The following is a 12,643-nucleotide window of genomic DNA, read 5'->3' on the forward strand; positions in this document are numbered from 1 at the left end:
TGATCATGACCTGAGCCGAAGGCAGCGGCTTAACCCACTGAGCCACCCAGGCGCCCCGTCACACTACTCTTCTTGGATCATCCTTCTAGAAATCTTTTGATGTGAGGCTGTTGATCCTTCTAGTTTTATTTTTTATTAACCTCATGTTTCAGTTTTGGAAAAGGTTTCAAAAGTATTAAGCCCTAGTCCAGTTTATTGATGTATTATTCTGTTTGTCCAACTTTAAATTGTAATCTTCAAACGAAAAAAATGTTGACTTTTTAACTTTACTTCTGTTTTGTGTTGATCTCTGTCCATAAGCACTCACTAAGAGGTTTTCTGATACTGTCACAAAATATTTACAATGTAGTCGATTCAAGAGCTGTTCTTCAAGTAGATACTCAAGTAGCAACTTTTAGCTCCAATTGTGCTTGAAGCTGTTAAAAATGCCACCCAAAAGAGAGTTGTAATGTCGACTCAGCATTGCTGTCTTTTGTCACCCGTGCAACACCGTGAAACCATCAAGTGCACCATCGCTCATAACGGCCACGTTCTGGCGTTGCAGGCGTTCTAGGCTTTCTCTCCAGAGTGGATGTTGCGGAGCTCCGAGTAGTTATGCTTATAACAGTTTGAAATTCCAGACCGCTTGGAAGGGCTGTTGCTGTGCCGTTACAGTCCACCTTCAGCCCTGTGCGTTTCTCTCAGACCCAGTCTTCTTGGATTCTCAGCTTCTCATTAAAAAAAAAAAAAAAAAAAAAAAAAAAATCATCCTCGCAGGTTTCTCTCCGCTCAGCAACAGGCACTGCTTGAGCGCCTGATGCGGCCAAACAGTCAGCTCAGCGCTTGAGGGCGGAAACGTTGGGTAATGTGACTCTTCTTTCAGGAGGCCCCCACGCTGCAGTGTTACACTTCCTTCTGCCTTCCGGGGGCTCACACTTTAGGGGGACCATGACACCTGGGGCTGTAAGTGAAGCCTGAAGGGGGGGCACTGAATCTGTCGGGGAAGGCAGCAAAGGTTCCCTGTGGTTTCCTGTCACCTGTCTACTTTCTCCCTCACCAGACAGTGCATTTCTTACTAACAGAAGGCCATGCAGTGACTCAGGCCTTGCCCTGCTCAGAGTGACCCCCCCTTTTTTTTCTGTGGAGTTGTTCTTCACTTCCCTCCTTTTGGCCCGCTTCCCCTAGTCTTCTAAACGTTCTTGCCTCTTACAGCTCAGCCCGCTTACCCGCACTGAAGTCAGCAGGAAAAGCCTTTTGTCTTTCTTCTTTCATGCCACATGTCCACCTCTAGAGCCACACTCCACCCCCGCCGCCCCCACACTGTCCTTGAGAAAAGCCAGAGCTGTATTCTGTAATAGTCCTCACAAGGTATCTGCTCCAAAGGGCCCTAAGAATTCATTTTCAATAAAGACATTTAAGCAAATATTTTGATATGTTACCCATAACCGAATGTGTTTCATGCAGTGTCTGTTGAATAAAACTGGTTCATGACATGAGTGGGTGTCAGGGGAGAAGCAGTGTTTTCTAATTATTTTACTTTATATGCTCTCGAATTAAGTTAACATAGTATAAGCAGATGTTTGGCTGTTTCTGCTTCCTTTTTAAAGTTTGGTTGGCCCCAAACTTTTTGGATCTTCTTACTGAGGAAAATAAGGGATCACCTTCTAATCAGGTACCTGTCTCCAGGTCTTTCCTTTGGATCTGAGAACCAGGCTGTTATTATAAAGTCCGGGAGGAGTGCGTATCTATTTATCCTCAAGCCATTTTGTTACTTAGAACTCAAGTATTTATTATGTAAAGCAGCATTCGTGTACTTGCTTTCTTCTATTGAAAAAAAAAAGTTATGTTTTCTTTAAGTGGATAAACTGTTTTGATTTAATTAACTTTTTATTAAACTGGTTTTCTTTCTTTTTTTTTTTCTTTTAAAGATTTATTTATTTATTTGACAGACAGGAATCACAAGGAGGCAGAGAGGCAGGCAGAGAGAGAGGAGGAAGCAGGCTCCCCGCTGAGCAGAGAGCCCGACGCGGGGCTTGATCCCAGGACCCTGGGATCATGACCCGAGCCGAAGGCAGAGGCTTTAAACCACTGAGCCACCCAGGCGCCCCTTAAACTGGTTTTCTAAGGGGCAGTTTATTTTCTCCTCCAGGATTGTTGTATAGAACCATTCTCTCTACAGGCTTATCAACCATTATCAATTGTCTTGCTTCTTTGCTAGTTTTTTTTTTTTTTTAACCTGCAAAATCATCTGCACACATTCTCTATGCTTTCTTTTTTATTTAAAAACGTATTTTCAGGGTACCTGGGTGGCTCAGTCATTAAGTGTCTCCCTTCAGCTCAGGTCATGATCTTGGGGTCCTGGGATCAAGCCCCGCATCAGGCTCCCTGCACAGCGGGAGCCTGCTTCTCCCTCTGCCGCTCCCCCTGCTTATGCTCTCTCTGTTTTTCTCTCTCTCAAATGAATAGATAAAAATCTTAAAAACAAACATCTTTTTCAGGCCGAGTTATTCTTCACCGGCCTATTGAAGGCACGTTCTTAACAGAGCTATGCATTAGGTGTGCAGTCAGGAAGTGTTTAATAACTCCTTGTTTCTGGCTCCCTGTGTGAGGCCTGGTGAGGCCAAGGTTTCCAAATGTAGGCTGTGAGGGACTCTCCCCCCAGCCTTCGCAAAACTCTTCTGGATGAGGGAGCAGGCAGCCCACCCACCGCCCCGCATCACATTCCCATCTCCGCCTGGGCCCTTCTGCTATGGGGATGGGGGGACGGCAGAGGTGGGGATGGAGTCAAGGCTGATCACAGTGGCACTTGGGAGGCTTGGACCAGTGGGCCATAACCTGTTTTGTGACTAACTAGTCACACTGGTTTTTTACTTTCTCTAGCTTTAGAGTCAAACAAGTGCACTCGCGTTTGTCATGGCATTTCATGGCATTGAGTAGTAAGCTGTGGTTTGGAGGAATACTTTCTCAGGCCGTGCACTCACTAACCTACATTTATGGAGCATCTACTCTGTGTCAGATGCCCAGTGAGGGGGAAGAGATGCTTAGATCTGCCCTTCAAGGCCTCCTAGTCCAGGGAGCAGAGAGGAGGACCCGTGTGGGGAACCTTTCAGCATGCATGATATGAGCCCATAAGGCTAGTGGCTGCGGAGTGGTTTACGGAGTGGTTTACGGAGCAGCTTTTGCATGCAGGAGTTTACACACACTGTCCTTCATTGTTGCAACAACCCAAATGGGTATATTACCTCCCGGTTTCAAGCACAGAGCCGGTGAACTCAAGTGAGTTGTGTGGCCCCTTTTGCACAGCTAGCTTGGATCTACGCCGGAACTCATTCCCAGGCCTTTTAGGCATCAGGGCCTGTGTTCTTTCTCCCACAGCTCACATGTTTTGTGAAGATGCTTGAAGAGGCAGCACACATTGAGAGCTGGGCCTGGATACCAGCCTCATGAGCAGTGTCACAGGAATGTCCTTAGTGCCATGGGAAGAGGAGGTCAGCCACGGGCCTTCTTTCCTCTCTCACGGCCGGCTGCTGCTTTTTCTTCTCTCGCAATGGCTCTCATTCTCCCTTCCCTGCTGAGGCCCAGTTCTTACGAGCTGCTGCTGGGCCCCTGCAGATGTCATTTAACTCTGCAGGAGGACATCCCTGCAAACAGTACCTGGGGATAGAGTTCAGTGACTCTTTCTTCCCTGGACTCTGTGTTCTGTGCCTGTCTTCCTTGGGGAAGCTCATGTTCAGTTTCTAACAGTTTCAGGCCTTGGGAATGACCCTTTGTTGGCCCCTGAATGGTCTCCTTAGTGGTGTGTTTGTGAAGATGCCAGAGGAGAATGTGCTGATGTGGAGGTCAGCTTTGTTGGACTTGGAGGTCCTCACAGTGCTGGTGGCCCTGACCTAGGAAGTTTGGGTCCCTAAACCTTCAGCCTTGACACTACCAGGAGAGCATGGGATGGTGAGAACTGGGCCGTGGCCAGTCTTATGTAGGGACGAGTCTGTTGATCAAAAAGTTGACCTACAAGTGTATCTGTTAAGTTCCTCTGGTTGCAAGAAGTGGAAACCAACTCACTTTCAATCGTGATAGGGAAGAGGATTTACTGGAGGGCTACTGGCTGGTTTATAGGATGGAAGAAAAGATGGCAGCCAGGCAGTCCCAGAGATCCCTACCTCTTTTGGGAGTCCTGCTGGGGGATCTGCTCTAGCCACATCCAGTCTTTGTCATACCCATCTACTGCTGTGAGACCTAGTTGATCCTGTGCTGGCAGAGGTGGGATATTTTCTTTCTTTTTTTTTTTTTTTTAAAGATTTTATTTATTTATTTGACAGAGAGAAATCACAAGTAGGCAGAGAGGCAGGCAGAGAGAGAGGAGGAAGCAGGCTCCCCGCTGAGCAGAAAGCCCGATGTGGGGCTCGAACCCAGGACCTGGGATCATGACCTGAGCCGAAGGCAGCGGCTTAACCCACTGAGCCACCCAGGCGCCCCGAGGTGGGATATTTTCATGGGCAGTCCCATCAAACTGTGTCTTACGGGAGAGAGGAGGGTCCCCTAGATGGATTTACCTTCTGAATGGGGATTGGTCTCTCCCTGGGATACAAAAGCAGTCAACCACCTCAATCAGTGATAGCTACGATCATAAATTCCAAAATTTACATCACATAGTCTTTTTAATTTTTAAAAGCTATATTGAGGTATAAAATTCTACCCATTTTAAGTGTACAGTTAGATGACTTTAGTAAATTTACAGCATTGTGAAACCCTCACCACAATTTAATTTTAGCACATTTCCGTCACCCCAGTAAGATCTCTTGTATTCGTCTGTGGTCACTCCCTGGCCTAAGCAGGCACTGATCTTACCATCTCATTAGATTTGAACATAGGTTCTTGTATGTTTTTTTTTTTTTTAAAGATTTTTTTTAATTTATTTATTTGACAGAGAGAGAGCACAAGCAGGCAGAGAGGCAGGCAGAGAGAGAGGAGGAAGCAGGCTCCCCGCTGAGCAGAGAGCCCGATGCGGGGCTCGATCCCAGGACCCTGAGATCATGACCTGAGCCAAAGGCAGCGGCTTAACCCATTGAGCCACCCAGGCACCCCTTGTATGTTCTTTTTTATCTACCTGACAGAGAGAGAGAGAGAGAGAGCACAAGTAGAGCAGTAGACAGAGGGAGGGGGAGAAGCTGGCTCTCCACTGAGCAGGGAGCCAAATGTGGGACTTGATCCCAGGACCTTGGGATCATGACCTGAGCCAAAGGCAGATGCTTAACCAACTGAGGCCCCCAGGTGCCCCAGGTTCTTGTATATTCTTGACTGGTGTAAATTTTTCTGGGTATTCTGGGAACTATGCTGTATATGAAAGGAAAAATACCCCTGTTGCCGTGGATGTCTGTATCTCTCTTGTCTCACTTTTCCTCCTTTTCACTTTGTATCTTCTCTTCTCTCACTGGGACTATGATATGGGAGAGTTTAGTCCCAGCCTTGACGCTGCCATGATTTAGCTCCACCCCCTTTGTGCCTCAGTCATGGAACCTTCCAAGCCTTAGTTCCTCATCTGTAAAATTAAGAACAGGATTTGACAAGATGGTAATTAATGTTCTTTCTATCTCTAATGATCAGGAATCATGATCTTTCTTGGTGAAATCTTTTTTGGTCAATAATTACTTCTTGATTTTGTATGCTTTCCTCAATCAGACAACTGGAACAAAACAAAAAATCTTTAAGATTCACAAGTGAAATGATTCTCTTTCTTTTTTATTGAGATATAATTGACATGTAACAGTTTCAGGTGTACAATGTAATGATTAGATACTTGTATATATTTGAAAAAGATCAACACAGTAAGTCTAGTTACCATCCATCACTGCATATAAATAACTTTTTTTCTTGTGATGAGAAATTTTTAAGAGTTACTCTCAGCAACTTTGATACATACAGTAATGTATTATTGACTATGGTCACCATACTATACATTATATCCCCATGACTTAGTTATTTTATAACTGGAAGTTTGTACATTTTGACCCGCTTCCCCCATTTCACGTCCCCCTCCTACCACTGCCAAACCCTGCCTCTGTCAAGGGCCAATCTGTTCTCTTTATCTATGAGCTTTTTTCCTTCCTGTTTTTTTTAGAGTCCACATATAAGTGAGATCATACAATAATTATCTTTCTTTGTCTCTTTCTTTCACTTAGTGTAATGCCCTCAGGGTCCATCCATGTTGTTGCAAATAGAAAGATTCCGTTCTTTTTTATGTCTGAATATTATGCCATTATGTATGTGTGCCATATCGATTCATCTGTTGATGGACACTTGGGCTGCTTCCATATCATGGCTCTTGTAAATAATGCAAGAGTGAGCATAGGGGTGTAGATGTCTTTTCATGTAAGTGTTTTCATTTTCTTCAGATACATGCCCAGGAGTGGGATGGCTGGGTCACATGGTAGTTCTATTTTTAATTTTTGGAGGGACCTTCATACTGCTTTCCATAGCAGCTGCACCATTCCCATCAGTGGTGCACGAGGGTTCCCTTTTCTCCACATCCTCACCAACACTTGTTATTTCTTGTCTTTTTGATGATAGCCATTCTGACAGGTGGGAAGTGATATCTCCTTGTGGTTTTATTTGCATTTCCCCAATGATGAATGATGTTGAGAACCTTTCTGTGTACCTGTTGGCCATCTGTAGGTCTTCTTTGGAAAATTGTCTGTTTGGATCCTCTGCCCATTTTCTAGTCAGATTGTGTGTGTGTGGTTTTTGTTCATTTTGTTTTATTTTTTGTTTTGCTTTTGAGTTGTATGAATTATTTATATATCTTGGATATTAACTCCTTATTAGATATATGATTTGTAAAGATTTTCGCCCATCCAGTAGGTTGTCTTTTCATTTTGTTGATGGTTTTCTTTGCTGCATATACAGCTGATATTCTTTATTTATTTTTAAAAGATTTTATTTATTTACTTGAGAGAGAGAGAGAATGGGGGGAGGGGCAGAGGGAGAGGGAGAGAGAATCTTGAGCAGACTCTCTGCCGAGTGCAGAGCCCTGATGTGGGGCTCAATCTCCTGAGCCCGAGATCATGACCTGAGCTGAAAACAAGAGATGGATGCTCCAGTGACTGAGCCACCCAGGCACCCCCATCTGAAATTCCTGCTGTTTAAGACCGCATGAGAGGTTTGTGGCATCATCTGTGTATGTGTGTGCATGTGTGTGTATGAAATTATTTCCTGTATATATTTAGAAATTATAATTCTCTGTATATATATATGTATATATGTATATACACACACACACACATACATATGTGGGAAATTATTTGGAGAACTTTCATTCTCCTTCATGCTCTGGTTTATTTAAATACTTTTGAGCTGGACATGATGCTAGGCAAGGGAGGTAGAAACATGAAAAAGGTAATGGCTCTTCCCAGACGGAGCTTGCAGTCTGACTGGGCTGAGCCATCATGAACTTGTGGTGTGCTAAGTGGTGCCAGGAGACAGGAAGTTCAGTGCACAGAGGTGGGGAGGGGCCAGGTCACGGAGTGGGGCCTCTGAAATGCCACCGTGAGAAGTTTGCTGTGAGAAGGTACTTGGCAGCTGGCTTAGTCAACGGACAGTCAAAAAGCAGCCATTTCATCGCTGTGGGGAGGACACCTTCCCGGGAGTCTGAAGGCAGAGATCTGGGCGGTTCGCGTGTTGTACATGTTAAAGGAGACCTCTTACCTTGTCTGGCTCTGTCTGGACGCGAGGCTTAGCCGTAGCTGGGGCTTTGCAGCCGTGCAGCAAACGTGTGGAGGCTGGCTTTGGCACAGAGGGCAGCTGGAGGGTGGTCATTTTCTGACAGGGAGACGTTCTCCAGTTTTGTAATTTATGCTGTCTTTAAGTATGCGATTTTGTTTACTGTTGCCCTAATTACACCTCTGATATATTTTATTTAGCTTAGTGTTTTAATTTTGTGCTCATGCCCACTGGTGGTTTCCCAAAGGGTACCATTAACAAAAATCACAGGTAATGTTTTCTCATTCCTGCAGCTCCCTGAAGCTTCCTGAAGCCAAGGAAATGGGTTTCGGGGACGCAGACTTTCTTATGGGCTCTTGTGAATATTTTGACTATGTTTATGAAATGTGAGGTCTTGATTTCCTGTCTGCCAAGTATTATCCTAAATTATCTTTGTCCAATGAAACTATACTACCAGGCTGCCTATGTAATTTTAAATGTCCCAGTAGCCACATCCATAAGATAAAAAGAAACAAGCAAAATTAATTTGAATAATATATTTAACCCCCATACATAAAATACTCTTTCAACATGCAGTCAATCTAAATTTATGAGATATTTTACATTCTTTTTCTCCCAATAAGTCTTTGCCACCTGCTGTGTATTTCATAACCCATCTCAACTCGGGCTAGCAACACTTTGGGTACTCAGTCACCAAATATGGCAGGCGATATAGTAGTGGACAGACAAAGTCCAGAACCTTTCAGAGGCTTACAGACGACACAGGACAGAACCTTTCAAGTGGGTAGGAGAGACCCAGCTTCATGATTTATGAAGTCTTAAGAAAACCATACATAGGTTTCCTCCTCTTCGAGCAACCTGTTACATAAAAATTCATCTCGGCAGGAAAGGTAAAGCAGGAAGTGATTATTCATGTTACAAAAGAATTAACCACAGGATTCTTTAAATAGCAAGCTCCCTTAGTGCACTGAAGAATCTGAATCAATTTGCAAAAATGTGATTGACGCTTGGCATTTTGGTACCAACTTGGTTGGGCAGAGAAGTACCTGCCATTATGAAGTGCAAGCCGAGCACTTCGGTGTATCATGGCTGACTGAGTGCCTACTACATGTCATGGCTGCTCACAGGAGAGCAAGACCAGAAGTAACCACTGGGGGTGATCTGTACCTGGAAGGCCTTTAGAGGCTCCCTGGGACCGTGAGACGCGTGTGCAGCCACCACCATGAGAAACTGCCTTGAGGCCAGGGCCCAGGGAGGACTGGGGGCTGGAGGAGCCTGGAAGGTGATAGGAGGCCGTCAGGGCCCAGCTGGTGCCAGAAGGCAGAGAGAGCACATATGTGATGACTTAAGTGTCTAGGAGATAAAAACAAGTGTAAATCTGGAAAGACCAGGTCAATAAGATCTTGGGAAGACTCAAAAATGATGTAGTTATGCTTTATTTATCCCTGAGCCCCTAATTCCTAATCCCCAGGCTTACTTACAGTAAGCATCAATTAAGGTGCGTCGTGGGGCTCATCAAACAAAAGAGAGACTGAAGCAAACAGGGTGTGTTTTTCATCAGTTTGCAACAGCAGCAGGTAGCGGTTTTCTTCCCAGGAACCCTCTTTTTTTTTTTTTTAAAGATTTATTTATTTATTTATTTATTTATTTATTTATTTATTTATTTATTTATTTGACAGAGATCACAAGTAGGCAGAGAGGCAGGCAGAGAGAGAGGAAGGGAAGCAAGGCTCCCCGCTGAGCAGAGAGCCCTATGTGGGGCTCGATCCCAGGACCCTGGGATCATGACCGGAGCCGAAGGCAGAGGCTTTAACCCACTGAGCCACCCAGGCGCCCCCCCCCAGGAGCCCTCTTGAAGCAGATGCCTCAGTCCTTTCCCAGCTTCATTTTGGTGAGGTCCATATACAGAAGGGAGAAGGTGAGACTTGTTCTTTAGGAAAGAAGCAGCAAGATTGTATTCTGGAAGTTAATGGGGTTCTGACTCCCCCAAAGTACACAGGATTCAGGTTCAGTATTTAGGTAGACTATTGACTAGATTCCTCCTTACCAGCCTTCCTGCCTTCCTGTGCTCTCTCCCCCAGACAGGTCCATGCGTTGGTTCCCTCCACCCCCATTCCACTCACCATAATTTCCTGTTCCCGCCAGACAGACTATGAGCTTTTATCTCCAAGCCCTAGTGGGATCAGTGGGGAGCCTAGGTAAGTGTTCCAAGCCTTTTCTTGGTTAAAAAAAATACCTATTATTGGGGCACCTGGGTGGCTCAGTGGGTTAAAGCCTCTGCCTTTGGCTCAGGTCATGATCCCAGGGTTCTGGAATCGAGCCCTGCATCGGGCTCTCTGCTCAGCAGGGAGCCTGCTTCCCTTCCTCTCTCTCTGCCTGCCTGTCTGCCTACTTGTGATCTCTGTCAAATAAATAAACAAAATCTTAAAAAAAACCGTATTATTAAAAAAGGAATTGAGTATTTCCATGTATATATTTATGTATAGATTGTATGCATATATTATTGTATTAGTTGAGAAAACCCAAAAGAAGCTTCTAAGCATTTGTTATTAGGTTTGGTGGACTTTGGGGAACACATAAGATTGAGTATTATATGACTTTAGATATTGGTAGGAAATGAAGGCATTTGTCTTTATGGCTCAGGTACATACTTTCAAACGTCTTGCAATCCCAGTAGTTCCATACTATAATTGGGTGTTTTACACCTATATCATTAGTGAAAAACAACCTGTATTATAAATTGTCTTGATAATTTAGGGTTTTGGTCATCTCCCTGTAAGACCTGGTTAGCCTGTCCTTGTGTTTACCTCCCCATGTAGCTTGCAAAGAGCTCACACCAGGAGCCGAAAGCGGCAGCTCTGCCATTTCCTTGTTTACTCGGTCGCATGTTGGGTATTGGCTACACCCCTACTTTCTTTCTTTTTTAAAAGATTTTATTTATTGGGGCACCTGGGTGGCTCGGTGGGTTCATCCTCTGCCTTCAGCTCAGGTCATGATCCCAGGGTCCTGGGATCGAGCCCCGCGTCAGGCTCTCTGCTCAACGGGGAGCCTGCTTCCCTCTCTCTCTGCCTGCCTCTCTGCCTACTTATGATCTCTCTCTGTCAAATAAATAAATAAAATAAAATAAAATAAAAAAGATTTTATTTATTTATTTGGCAGAGAGGGGAAGAGAGCACAAGCAGGGGGAGCAGCTGGTAGAGGGGGAGGGAGAAGCAGGTTCCCCACTAAGCAGGGAGCCCGATGTGGGGCTCGATCCCAGGATCCTGGAATCATGACCTAAGGTGAAGGCAGACACTTCACTGACTGAGCCATCCAGGTGCCCCCATTGCCTACTTTATTAACGTAAATCTTTTCAAGGCTTTCATCCTTTTATTGACAGGTAATAGCCATAAGGAGGCTTTATCAGGAGGCCTCAGGGAACTGCAGGGTTCTCATGGAGCTGAAAGCTGGCTCTGGCTCTCACCGCCATCTTGTTGAGGAGCACCACTGTCCCTCAGGCTGCTTCCTGTCTGCAGAGCCCCCTTGACTGCCAGCCCTAGAGGCTGGATGAAGGAACCAATGTCATTCTATAAATGGAATACTTGAGGAGTTGAATTTTTCTCTTTTTAAAATGAAAATAAAATGATGTTCTTTTTTTTTTTTTTTTTTTTTTTGGTCAACTAGTCCCTGAAATGAGCGTATCACACTTTAGAGAGCACTGGCTCAGAAAATGGTCTTAACTGCTTTGCTGAGCTTCAGGTTCTTTCATTGGGAAGATGAACATCATTGTGAGGATTAAATGAGATAATGCAGGAAAATGTCGGGCGCAGAAACACTGGTTACTGTAGGCTCCGTTCCAATAGCAGAGCCTCAGTAGATCGCTATGTCATTTGAAGAAAGTTGTTTTTTAATTGACCTGGTTCTGATTGTTACGACAGCTCATTTGAATTGCTGGTGAGCAGAACATGAGACAAGAAAGTAGAAGTGTTCTGCCTTTATACTGGTCAGGAACCAGGAAAAATCTGAAAAGGTTGCTTTCTTTATGCTCTTATGCTCCTCCTTTTTGTTGATAAGCGATGAAAAGGGTTTACAATTCACCTTCATCCTGGGCAGATTCGTGACGCAAAGTCAGCCAGCTAATTTTGGAATGGAAAAATGATCCACATGAGGACATTTCACGTTGGGGTGCTTATGAACTGGCTGGGTTAGCTGACACCAATGGACAGGGCGAGCGTGCTAGTCTGCATAGCCAGGGTCTTCCGATCCGGAACCACTGTGGGAATTCATCCCTAAGGATATGCAAAACCCATGTGATGAGGGGCCTATTCACCTACCAACCATTTCCCTGGAAACCTGCCCCACTGGACTGAAATTTCAAAAGTCGTGTGTGCTTTTTTGTCTCCTACTGGAGAGATCTTTGGCAAACCCAAGATTACTAAGGAGTTCTTCTGTGCTTTCTTATGAAGATTTTACAGTTTTAGCTCTTAGATGGAGGTCTTTGATCTATTCTGAGTTCATTTTTGTATTTGTGCTTCATGCAGGGCTCATGTAAAACCTTTCCTCTTCCATTTCTATAATCCCTAAATGGCTAATTTACTACTTGAGGGTTCACCTAATTTTTGCTACCCTTCTACTTGTTCATTTGCCATTCTTTCATTCATATTGACCCGCAAATATAGAAGGAAAAGGACAGGAGGTTTATTGGTTGAGGTGTGTGTGAGGCGAGACCCAAAGTGTAGATGAATCACACGGTCCATCTATGGAAAGTTACCATGCTCAGGATCGCTTAGCTCCGCTAATGTGCATGTGTACTGTGTCAACAAGAAGACCCATCTGTGTCACCTGTTGCCTCCACCAATGACCAGGTGTAAAACATTACCCAGACCGGGAGAATGCTTTAAAAGGGTGTTGCTGCCTGAGGGGCGTCTGGCTGGCTCAGTCAGCTGACCGTCTGCCTTTGACTCAGGTCATG

General features: G+C 44.7%; 1 protein-coding gene across 5 annotated transcripts in view; it reads left to right on the forward strand.

Moving 5' to 3' along the window:
- The window catches only part of SH3KBP1 (SH3 domain containing kinase binding protein 1), a 340,123-nt gene that overhangs the window by 40,001 nt on the left and 287,479 nt on the right, over positions 1-12,643 (forward strand). The window lies entirely within an intron of this gene.

This window comes from Lutra lutra, chromosome X, assembly GCF_902655055.1.
Source record: "Lutra lutra chromosome X, mLutLut1.2, whole genome shotgun sequence".
Lineage (NCBI taxonomy): Eukaryota > Metazoa > Chordata > Mammalia > Carnivora > Mustelidae > Lutra > Lutra lutra.